We start from the raw sequence: 13,075 nt of genomic DNA, 5'->3' as shown, positions 1-13,075 counted from the left end.
AAGCTTTATTTAATATACATATTAAGGCGCTTAATAATAATAGAGAGGTGTGCATTGGCTGGCCATATATTGATTGGCCACAATTCGCACATTCACATATTCATATTAAAATGAAAAGCTCTTGCAAAACAACATTTGGTGAAATAAAATGATGAACAAGCTTAAGAATGTTTAGTAAGATAATTAAGATATTAATTTATAATATTATTATTAAATAGATGTGGTAATAAATTGAGATTTTAATACTAATTAAATTAGTGTACAATTAATTGTTTATACAACTAAAAAATGTAGAAACATTAACATAAGTTTTTTACAAGTATTTTATCTTGTATTATTTCATATTTAAAAATTCTTAATAAATATATAATGACCAATAACACATAGTATATTGGCCAGAAAATCAACTTTCATATAATCTCATTTAGCTCATAAAGTATTATACATAGAGCTTTAATTCAAATTTTATTTTAAAGATTAATATGATATAAAATTTGCTTGATTAAACATATATTTTAATACTTTATTTCAAAAAAGCAAAAACATGGCCATTTATGGCACAAATGATATCATATTTAAAAATATAAGTCCGACCCGGCCCGACCCGACCCAAAATTAGTAAAAAAAAATGCTAGATAAAACCTAGCCAGGCCCAAATTTTTTTTAAAAAATAATTAGATATACTCATTATAATTCCTATCGTTTTATATAAGTAACAAATTTTCACAAATTTTTCATTTACGAATTATAATTAAAAAAATATATATATAACTAATAATATATTAAAAATGAATTAAAAAATATGTATGTATATAAAAGAGAAATGGGATAAAAAAAATAATAAAATTTTTAATAAAGGGTAAAATCACCCTAGAGCAGAGTGAATGCTTAAAAAATTGGACCGGGATGAGATCTGTCATATTTTTTTTCCTTTAGTTTTGATAAAAATTAATTAATTTCATCTTTATTTTATAAATTAACAATATATTTAACTTAAAGTGATGACAAAAAAAAATTTTTTTAATAAAATAATATTCGTATATAAAATCATCTTGAATAAATAATAATTTCTTTAAAAATAATTTTTTTTAAACCGTTTTGAAAACCTTTATGAGCAAAATCAGGCTTGAGTAATATTACTCAGGATAGAATATGGAGTTAACCGTTTTTTAAAATAGACTCAAATCGATCCGTTCATAACAATATTAGTAAGGGTTATGTCATCTTTAAAAAACTTTATATAATCGAATTTTGCAAGATGGAAACTATTATGATTCAATGATAAATATTAGTGAGGATTTTTAAATAAGTTTTTAATATAAATTTGTCGAATCGTTTTCATTTTTTTTCAGGTAAATGATGATTGTTTAATACGGTAAAAATTGAAATTAAAAAAAGTTGAAAAATTACCTGCTGTTCTTGCTACAGAGATCATGTGTAAAAGGATACATAATTTTGTCAAAAAATGATGAAACATTTATAGAAATTCAAATAAATATATATATTTTTGAAGAAAAAAATAAAATATATCTTAAAATAAAAAGTAAAAAATTTTTTGATTTAAACAAAAAGAGGATGTGACGCGGCAAAAACATGTATCTTGTATGGGTATTAAGCTTTCTATTCCTGTAAATTTAATATAAAATAAAATTATATTTTTATGAATTTTCGTTATGCTATTATTACAAGCTATATATAGTTTGTAAACAAGAAGAAAAAAAATTAAATAAAAATAGTCGACTCTTCATTTTGTTGGGAATAGATATAGTAAATATATAAATTTAATACTAAAGAAAAATAAAAAGGAAAAGATATAATCTATTATAATAAAGGCTCGTTAAACATAATTATATTAACATTATTGATTACGAATGATATTCCCTATTTGAAGATTATAATGCAGGAAAATTGTGAAGTGAGATCCGGTTAAATTTGGATAAAAATTTAAGATTTTCAAATCATACCCAAATTTTTTTTTTTGCCTTTGTTCTTTAAAAATTGATTTTTAAAATCATAGGTGTAGCCAGTAGGAGAGATAGAGAGCGGGGTGAATTCTTATAAAAAAATTTGCCTGTTTCTCCTAAATACTATTTTTAAGTAACTAAGACTTTTATCCCTCTACATATCCCGTCCCTCTCTCTCTCCTCCGCAAATGTATACGATATATCACTCCTAGACCTGCATGAGATATCATTTGCACGGAGCCGGACATTTTTTTCATATATAATAATATTTAAAAAAATTAATTTAATAAATATATTTTATATATAAATATCCCATTTTTTTTAACAAATTATCTGCTAAAAAATAATAGTATTTAAAAAAAAAATCTGATAACTAGATTACTAATAATAAAAAAATATATACATTATTAAAAAGGAAACGAGGAAAACTATGCGCGTAACAAATATTAATGTTAAAGCTAATCATCTTGTTGGGATGAGGTCTGCGCATGAAGGCTAATATAATTAGCCCTGTGAATGGTTATGGTGAGTCTTTGTCCTAAGAAAATGATTTTGCGGAAGCGGGATTCTAAACCATTATTTTTCCTCTCAACATTTTTTATTTTAAAAACAAATTTAATAAATCTAGAAAGTTTTTTTTGAAGTATGTTCTGGAAACCTGAACCTTAAAAATAAATTCAGAAAGTATGTGTTCTAAAATTTCAATAATTCTTGGCTACAGGGAGGAACTTTTATTGGATTGGTTTTTTTTTTAATTTAAAAAATAAAATTTTATCTTAGAATTTCCTTAATAAAATAGGAGCTGGTTATAGATGGGTAGGGGTCGGGTGGCTTATGAAAGATGATTTGGTAAATTTTTGTTCTTCCATAATACTCTTTTATAGATACTAAAATGTGCTTCGTTTCTTTTTAAAATTGATAAACCCCTTCCCCCTCGCCTTTATTTATATATTTCTATCAAAAAACATCTCGGATATATCTTTAGGTGTTTCTATATAATTCGTTTTATCTTGAATCTCGATATCAATCTTAGAAATTTTATTAATAACGTTTTTTTCTATTTATACTCTTTACCAAAAAAGGTTTGGAGAATCAAAATTGAAATGTATATGGTTGGTGCTTTTCAATGCTTACCACTGCGTCTATTCAGATCTAGGTAAAATTTTGAAAACTCGATTTAAAACGGGACTGAGAACCAAAACCCTTAACCCCTCGAATCTTCTAGATTTTACTGGACAGGGAATAGGGGCTTTAATTTGAATTTTAATATTAGATAAATATTAAAGGAAATATTATTTTAAGTGGAAAATCATTTTTTATCAGAGAACGGCCCGGCCAGACCCTAAACCCGGACTGGGTAAAGGGACTGAATGTATTTTATTTTATTTTTAAAAATTACCCTCATTTTTTTAAATCGACATTATTAACTATAAAAATATAAAAAAAATTAATGTAATACAATGATCACCAGTGAATTTTCAGGCCCAAGATTTCTAAATCTTTGATAGAGTATAGTTCAAAATAGGAAGTTAAAGGTAGTGTATATAATTAGAATAAAATAGGATAAAAGTCTAAAACGACCGATTTGGGTAGATTTTTTAAAACGACCGGTTTCAGGATTTTAGTTAAAATAATTATTATGATAGCATTGAGATTTAGCAAGTAGATTGTCCAAGCACTTCTGCCAATTATGTGCAAAATCTATAAGCTTGAATTTGTTATTTTGGTTCACGAATTGGACTTTTTAATAAAACTAATAAAGTTACAAAATAAAATAGTTTTATCAAATGCAAGTTGCAAATGAATGTGCTCTCAAAAATGTCGATATTTTAATTTTAACATCTTAAATTTTGGAAGGTATATCACGAGAATTTACTTAAATAAAATTTTTTTTAAAAATAAACAACATTATTCTTAAACATTTAAAATATTGGTATAATTTTTGAAAAAATGATAAAACACCAAAATATTAAAACAACTATATAAAAATAGGTAAAAATATATAAAATTACTATATAAATTAGGTTGTATTTTTTAAAGGGATCATGACTATCCGGGATCTTCACGGGATTTAACCATTAAAAATTTCAATTTTTTAAAGGATAAAGAACTTATACGGTATTATTATCACGTTTTAATCGTGATAAAGAGGAAACTTATATTAAAAGCGTTTTCCACGAGTTTAGTTGCGTTTTTCAATTTTCAATGTTGTTTTTTTGGCCTTATGATATAAGATATGTCTAGTATAGGGTATCAATCGATAGCTAATCAAAAGATCTATTCAACTGGAGGTCAATCTCTGCCCCATAATGTGCGGTCTAGGGGGGTGAGAGTGGGGGGTGTAAAAAATAATTTTTTGATATGGGTATTAAATAAAAGCTAATTTTAATATGGTTTGACTGAAAGTCTTAATGAAGATAAAACAATTTTTTAAATCTTTTTTCGGTTCCAATCCTGAACTTGAAATATATAATTTGCAGTGTTCTATATTAGCACGATATTCTATAGCTATTTATTGTATCGATATCTTTAGCGTGCAGCATTTTTTTAAAAAGAGAGATAACGGTAGCTCGTTACTAAATAAATAGCAAAAATTATAATAAAAATTATAATTAATTCTAAAATCATAATATTTTATTTTATTTTATTTTAAAATTTAAATTTACATTTAAAAATATGCAAAATATAATCTTAAAAAAATAAAATTTTCTAAATGTCGACAGTATAGAATGATAATGAAAATAATTTTGGTACAGATCATATCGACAAAGGAATATCCCTTGAAAATGATGATGATATGGAATTTCCTTTTCCTTAATTCACAATATTTTAATCTCGATAAAAAAAATTAACACAATATATAAATTTTGCTGTAATATGTGGCCAAGGTTTTATCATTAAACAAAGTTGCTTCAACTTGAGAAAACATTTAAAGGTACCAAAAATTAATATCAATGTATAGCACAATTCTTAATCTTTAAAAAAAATTAGAGCATCTATAATAGTTTTTGAGTTAGATGAGTTTAGGTGAAAATTGATTTTCATGCCTAGTCTAAACATACTATATTTCAACTGGCCATAAGATAGTGAATTTTTATGGGTAAAATTGTAATTAAAAAATCTTTTGATTATATTAATTTTATCAAGCTAAGCGGGCATCCTAAGATATAATGAATATTATTATTCACGCAGAACATAAACATGGGTATTAAATAAAAGTTAAATACATTTAGACTTCATTATTAAATACAATTATAAGCAGGGGTTAAATATAGTCATTGCTATTTGTAAACTCATTGTAGCCTAATGATAAAATTATTTGCTAACAACTTCATCTAATTTGTAATATTTTTAAATCTCAAAATTTTGGCTATATTTGAAACCATCGATTCACAAATTTTAAAATGACATTATAAATTTTTCTTATTGCAGTTATAAATTATTGCACTTCTTTATAAGCAAATCATCTATATTATAATATTTTTTTTCAAGCCATATAATCAACAACATATTTTATTGATTTCGATAATTAATTTAAAATATATGAACAATTATTTATTATATTTACTACAATTATATTTAAGTGACATTTTGTGGAACAATTAATGCCATTTTTAAAACATTGACACCTCTTATTGTTGCAACTTTTTTGGCAATTGCAAATTAATTTAAAACTACCATAAGAAGATGTACTTCTTGATGCTGTTATTATGGAGATCGTCTTATTTGGAATGGTAAAATTGGTAAATTTTATTGATTTATGAATGCTCGTTTTTAAAAATGGGGTATCAATTTTTCCCAAATTAGTTCTAACCCATAATTTCTCGCCCTCCATTTTTATAATTTCGGCCTCAATATTTTTGTGGCCTAGAGTAGATTTATCATTTTTATTTATTGGGATCAGTACGTGATCCCCAATGCAAAATTTTATCTTTTAAATTTTATTCTTATAAGCATTCTCTTGCTTCTTCCTATCTTTTAAATATGAAAACGAAGGTAGTCTGGTTAAAATTATTTTCGATGCTGTTGCCAATCGAGTTTGTTGTATAATTATCTTTCCATAATATTATATTTCCAATTTTATAATTTATTCCCTCCGAAAGAATATATTCAATATTGTAAAAGGATTCACAAGAATTTGCCCTCCTTATTTTGTAAGCAATCATAACACCCTCAGGTTTATCAGTACTATTATTGTTATAAAGTAGGTATAAAGTATTGCAAGTCTCATTAGAAACTATGGTGAAATCTTGTTTAAAATAAAAAATATATAATGAAGAGTTAAATTTGTAGAGTTAGTAATAGATTTTATTACTTTCATCAAAAAAGGAATGATTTCTCATTCCATTGCCACACTATGATGAGCTTGGTATAGAATTTTGAATTAAACTTTTAATTTTAAGTTTAAAATATTTATTATAATTCAATTTTTACTCATTTCATCAGGATTAGACTCGATCAATTAGTTATCATTGAACGTTGAACTAGGTGTAACATTATGAATTAAACCTTTAAAATATTTAGGAGTTAAAATCATATTTTTATTATAGCATATTTTATTATTACTGATTTCATCAGGACCAAATTCTATCAATGAATTTTCGCTTGATGTTAGTCTTGGAAGAGTATAAACCAAACCTTTATAGAATTAGGGGGTAAATATATAAATAAAATAATCATTTTTTATTTAGAGACTGGTGGCGATGCGGAGGTTTAAATTTTTCGAAAATTATTAGTTATTTTCTAAATTTCGATAATTTTGAATTACACCTTATTTTTTAAGTTGAATATTTAATGTAATAAAAATAAATTTCTTTAAAAAAAACTGCCCAATTTCTTCCCTATTTAATAATTTTTATCTTTATAGATTTTTCTTTTATAAATAAATAGAATATATTGGAGATTCGCAATGTGACCAATATCGTGAATAACTCCAGAAAACTGGCATAAAAAATTTAAACCTTTTTCATTGAATGAAGATGGGGGTTAATAAGAATAAAAATTAAGGGTTCAGATGGGCTTAGGTTTAGGGTAAGAACCTAAATGGACCGAAACCAGTTTAAACTGACAAAAATTTTAAACCAGTTTAAACCGACAAAAATTTTTTGACTTTTTCTTTGAAAAAAAATTATTACCTTTTTCAACGGTCCAATAATAGAAAAAAAAATTGGGCTTACGATTCGCGATTATTTTCTAAAATAAAATTAATCAAACCGAACTAAAGAAAATTATTGAAATAGATTGGCATGCGATAAAGATAAAAACCTTTTTTTAAGAAAATGTTTCATTGAATTGCTTTTTTTTCAAGTGAGGTTGTTTATTCTACGACAAACTCTATACATTTAGTGATGTTAAACAGCTTGTTTTGAGATCAAGAAAAATATTACCTAAGCCTGAAGATTCATAGAAAGAACAAAGGTCAAGACATATATTATCGAAATCTCGAGAGATTGAGGTTATCTAGCTAAATTATCGATTAGCCCTTTATAAAATCGGCTCAAAACGAGCCTTTAACAACACTATTATTAGAGCGTCTATAAAAATTTTTTTAGCATCAATAAGTTATTATTTTAATAAGGAGAAGAATGGAAATTTGCTGATAACTTAAGTCAGAGGTGTGGAAAGATCTGAAATTTATCATATTTACTTAAATTTTTATCATTTTTTATATAGAGAATACCATGCCATCTTCAACTTCTATTGTTCGGGCCGAGCCAGATTTACTTGATTCAAATTAAGATGGATTAAGTATGGCAAAATTTAAAAGCAAATAATTATTTGCTGAACGACTGATCACTCATTTACAGAGTTATCTTAGCAGTCTTGCTGGTGAGTCTCGGTTCACGCGGCGTTTCTTAGAGCCGGCTCAAGTCAGTAGGTTTTTCACTAAATACCCTTATTTAGATTATGGCTAAACAAACTGAATTTACTCGTTTAACAACGCTAGTTATATAATAATCTTGTAAATCTAAATCCTGATTTTATTTAAGATGTTACCATTTTTTTTATTACTAAACTTTTATGCTTAGATCTTTCATCTCATATATAAATTATTAAATGAACAGTTAATTTTAGTAGGCAGGATGCTAAAATTGGTTTTTATAAGACGTGTTTATATAATCAATGATAATTTTTTTAATATCTATTTAATTCAGGTTATTAGTTAATAAATTAAAAAAAAAATATTTATCATAAGGATTCCCTTATTAATATTTAATATAAATTTAATAAGTGAAATATTTTAAATTTAATATATTTTTGAATCCTTAAAAAACCATTTTGAGAAATTTATGTATTATAACAATTTTTTTTCTTCAAATCTAGCTTGAATATTAAAATAAAAATTAAAATGGTCCGAATAATTTTGATATTTTTATTAGTCACTTTAACGTTTGACATAGTGGTGTGCCAGTTCAAAAGAAGCTATCATCCTTTAAAAGATATCGACGAAGACCGTATAACCCCATATATGCCAACCCCATACATGTTCACTAAAAAATTAACGTATAACTCCAAAAAATGCCTTCTCAATGCGGATTCACACCTGATGGAAGAATTCTCTAGGATTGTTGAAGTTTGCTATTAACTAATAATATATTTGTAAATGTTGATTTAATATTTATACAATCCTGACAGAGAGAAACCAAAATAATCAAGGAGTGCGTCCACTTTGGGAAAATCAGATCAATTAGGAAATGAAAACTAAAATTACTTAAATCGTTAAAAGAATATTTTATTAATATATTTATAACACATAACCTCTAGTTATGTATGTCTATTTTACCCAAAAAATATTATATAGATAGTATTCTAGCGGCTTCATCTAGTTTTTATTAAAGTTATCGTTAATAAATATTAAAGTAGCTTTTAAAAAAAATTATTAGAAATATTTTCATAATTATAGTAAAAGGTGTTTTCACTGTAAAAGATCAGTATAATAAAAATTTCCCCCTATTATTTATATTTATATATTTTACACATAGTAAGTAGTTGATTAAAAATTATATTCTCTTAGTATTAAAGAAAAAATTTATTGTTATTATATATATAATTGCGGTCATTAATTTATCGGATAAAGAATTTAGGTGGAATCTTTTTCATCTCCAGTTAGGGCCGATGGTATTATGGTAGATGCATTGTCAAGTGAAAGTTTGGAGGTTTCGTTAACCATTTTATTTGTGTCTTGGCTATCGACACTTACATCATCGAATAAAACTGATTTGACCATTTTTACTTCATCCATAGCAGATAAAGGTCTTCTGGAGGGATGACCTTCTTTATTGGCACTCTTAGGTCGAGTATGCCCATTTTCTGAACTAGAGTCCGATTTAACGGAGGGAGGGAAACTTTTTGAATCTGATTTAGGATTCAAGCTGGAATTGGAGGTTGTATTGCTAGTCAGGACTGTATCGCCTATCAATTTTTTATCTTTCTGAATGTTGATGAGCATAGCTGATCTTTCAAGTTCCTTTAAATATTTTTTTTTTATAGTTAAGAAGACCATAGATATAATCATTTTTTACAATGCAAACGGTAGTGTCATTAAAAAGTCCGATTCAATGGCCTGATTAAGATTATAACCAAAATAACATTACGTAAGTCTAAGAATTTTGCTCATACCTAGCAGAAGTGCTTGGGCATCTATTTGCCAAATCTCGATGCTTACGGGCTTTTCAATAACACTAGTAAACTGACGGTCAATGATATAATATGTATATTTATTATTATGTTTTAAATTAGAACATTTTTAGAGGTAATACAATTTAAAACAAAAAAAAAACTACCACAATCTATGCATGTGTCCCTTTACCTTTTCAAACATATTTCTCAATTTCTCCAGCGTGTCTTCTAAATGGCTGACGTGATCCTGCAATTCTAAGATTGTGTTATCCTTGGTTAATAATTCTTGTTCTAGTTTTGTGATGGTATAACTAGCCGTCATCAATTTAGCCTTAGCATCTTTCAAAGATTTTTCTTCCTTCACTTCGTGCAGAATATTCCTAATTTTCAGATCTATTTCCGAGAGCCTTCGTGGCCTATCTTTAAGGATATGTAAAAACAAACAATTGCGTTCATATTTTACAAAAAAAATATAAAAGAATTATGTTAACCCTGGTATTCTTCGCAATGATGTAAATTTTCATCTTTACATAATATTTTCATTTTTTCGATCATCACGTCTTTCTCGATATTGTCCTGCAAAATTTTTCCAATCTGTTGCATCAAACTTTTAACCTTTTAAGATATTTTTTTTGAGTTATTATAGTGCTCGTGCGTAATTATATGTAATTATAAGAGAGAATATTATGGGAAACCGACACGCCCATGTTTTTAGCTTATACTTAGCATAAAAATTAAATCTATAAAACAAATATTAAAATTAGACTCAAAGCTCTATCATGAAAAACAAGATTTTTTATCCTTAGGATATATTAAAAATGATTTTTACTGAATCTGTTTGATTGAGAATTTTTAAACAAAATAATTTAATAGATAATAAGTTGAAATGGAAGTGATTTATCAACTCTTATGGCCACAAATTCTAGGTCTCTTCCTACTCAGAGGAAATTTTTTTTTATCAAATTTCCTGTAAAATATATATATTTTTTAAAAAAAATATCTCTGCTCCTTCTTAGAAAATTTAAAAAAATACCCTACCTAAGAAATTTCATATATCTTTATTTCCTTTTAATGATAAATAAAAATTAATTAAAGTTACAAGAACACAAAAACATGAACGTTTTAAGACTGAAAAAGAAATTAAGACAAAATATAGCGTGATAGGAGAAGAATAAGGAAGGAAAAGTAAGTCTAGCGAAGATCTGTAGAGAGATGATTGCCATTAAAGATTTGATAATTCGCTTTAAGGATAGCTATATTTATTAAAATCATTCTTTAAACCAATGGTAAAAAAAAATTTTTTTTTATATATCTTATAACTATTTTTCAAAAGATTTAGTTAATGTGTAATGTGCACTCCAATAAATTCTTCCTACTAGTTAATTTTAGTATGATTAGTGATAAATGGTTGGAGCGTATCTGTAATGCCAGCCTAAAATTCTTCAGGTCATGTCCTAGGTCGACTTAAAACATGATAGCCGGCTATTTAGACAAAGCGATAGAAATATTTTTATTAAAAAAAAGGGGGAATAAAATATTTGAAAAATAACAATGCCAATAAATACTTAAAATAAATATAAAAAATAGGGGTGTGTGTCCTAGCACAACGGTCTTTTAGCTTATACTAGGTAATAAAGTCCAATCAGGACTAGTCTCATACTTTAATAGCCAATCGATTTCTTTAATTTTGTAAAACCTCTGTATCCCGAGAATTGACCTCTCTCTCTTTGCTAATCAGCAAGGTTTTAAGGGTAGTTATGGCACAATTCAGCATGGTAGAATCTTTGCTCCTGCCCAACGAGTCGTATTTTTTGGTGTCTATTACAATAACACTCCCACTTTTTTCTTCAGCCATGCCCGAATCGTTCCAAAGGGAGCTTTGAACTTGGCCAGGCGATTTAGAAGTTAGTAAGGCCTTTTCCAAGTTGACGCATCGTTGTTGCAAGAATTCTATCAGAGCTTCGTTATAATTAGTGTCACCTTTTGTAATCAAATCATTTAAATGCGATTATGATGGTATTTTGTACTATTATTGTAAAAAAATATAATTTAGATTTGAAAATAAACCAAATGTACTAGTCCAGCCAAAATCATAAAATTCATATTAAAACAACTCAAGTAAGCGAAATTCTCGTTTTTGTGAAATAAAATTTGTCGCATGTGCAGCGTCAATTATAGTGAACTACATAGTATATATTCTAATTTTATCAATACAATATCCTAACAACAACGCTATGACCTTAGACACGGACCTTTTGTAAGTACCCTTAAGTTTAGTAAGAATAAGATGTAGTCTAACTATTAAATGTGTTTATTTACAAAGGATAAATTTTGATAACATATGGAAATCTTTCTATCGAGTATTATGTTTGTTTCATACACAGTTTAATTTAGAAATTGGATCCTGTTCTCATATAATATTTATAGGAACTTTGATGATTAAGAGTAAGACTTTAATTATTTTTTTTAAAGAACCGGTCCCTCAAAAGTATGCATTTAAAAGGGATTGCTTATTTAATAATAATAAAAAAATTAATCAACAATAATAAGACAACTTTTTATTTGCTTTACACTTATTTAAAAATTAATCCTATGTCTTAAATATATATATATTAAAACTAGAAAAATATTATGTTATACTACTATAGTAAATATTTTATTTTTGTGGAAATTTTTGACTCCGTTTGACACTATGATTGTTATAATTAAAACCAATTATCTTTTAGTGAGAATGGAATTTTTAAAGTAAATTTTATATGGTAATAATGTCCTTAAATTGTTAAACTTGCACACATTTTTTCAAAGATTTTCGATGGAATTTATGAATAAAATTAATTTTTTTACTAAAAATGAATCATGTAATTTTTAGTTTACCCGAATATTTATATATGTATAAGAATATTTTTATTGATGATTCTATATAAAATCTTTAAAAAAATAAGCAAACTTGTTCTCAATATGACATCCTAAGTAGTGATGCAAAATTTCTCCATTATAGCCTATTTTTAAAAACGACCAACTCAATATTTTAGCCAGAGAAATATTCCAAACCTAAAGATTTCGCTGATAGATGTCCAAACCTTTGTGCCATGTATGATCAAAATCTTGCTTGAATACTTTTCTAGACAAAATACTGAATTAGCCCTTTTTAAAAATCTGCTCAAATGGAGCGATTTACTTTGAGTTATAAAGATATTTAATGAGGGGAAAATATTATTCTTATCTTTTAAAATAAATAAATCTCACGTTTGATGCCAACTTGAGATGCAGAAGGTAATACTGAGGAAATTTTGGAGGATGTAGGCATATATTCATTATCTAAATTCACCATTTTGTATGGGTATGGATATGGGAAGGTATTTGGGGCCATAAAATTTTGCGGCAAATTGAGGGCATTGGGGTTAATATCCTTGCTGCTTTCTTCTTTGCATTGCTTTTGTAAAAGAGATATTTGATGATTTAGGTCATACACCATGTTCTCATGATCCATT

Source organism: Gordionus sp. m RMFG-2023, chromosome 3 (genome assembly GCF_954871325.1).
Source record: "Gordionus sp. m RMFG-2023 chromosome 3, tfGorSpeb1-WG-v2, whole genome shotgun sequence".
In the NCBI taxonomy this organism is placed as follows: domain Eukaryota; kingdom Metazoa; phylum Nematomorpha; class Gordioida; order Chordodea; family Parachordodidae; genus Gordionus; species Gordionus sp. m RMFG-2023.
The sequence above is the reverse complement of the archived record's forward strand: the minus strand, read 5'-3'. Positions refer to the sequence as shown.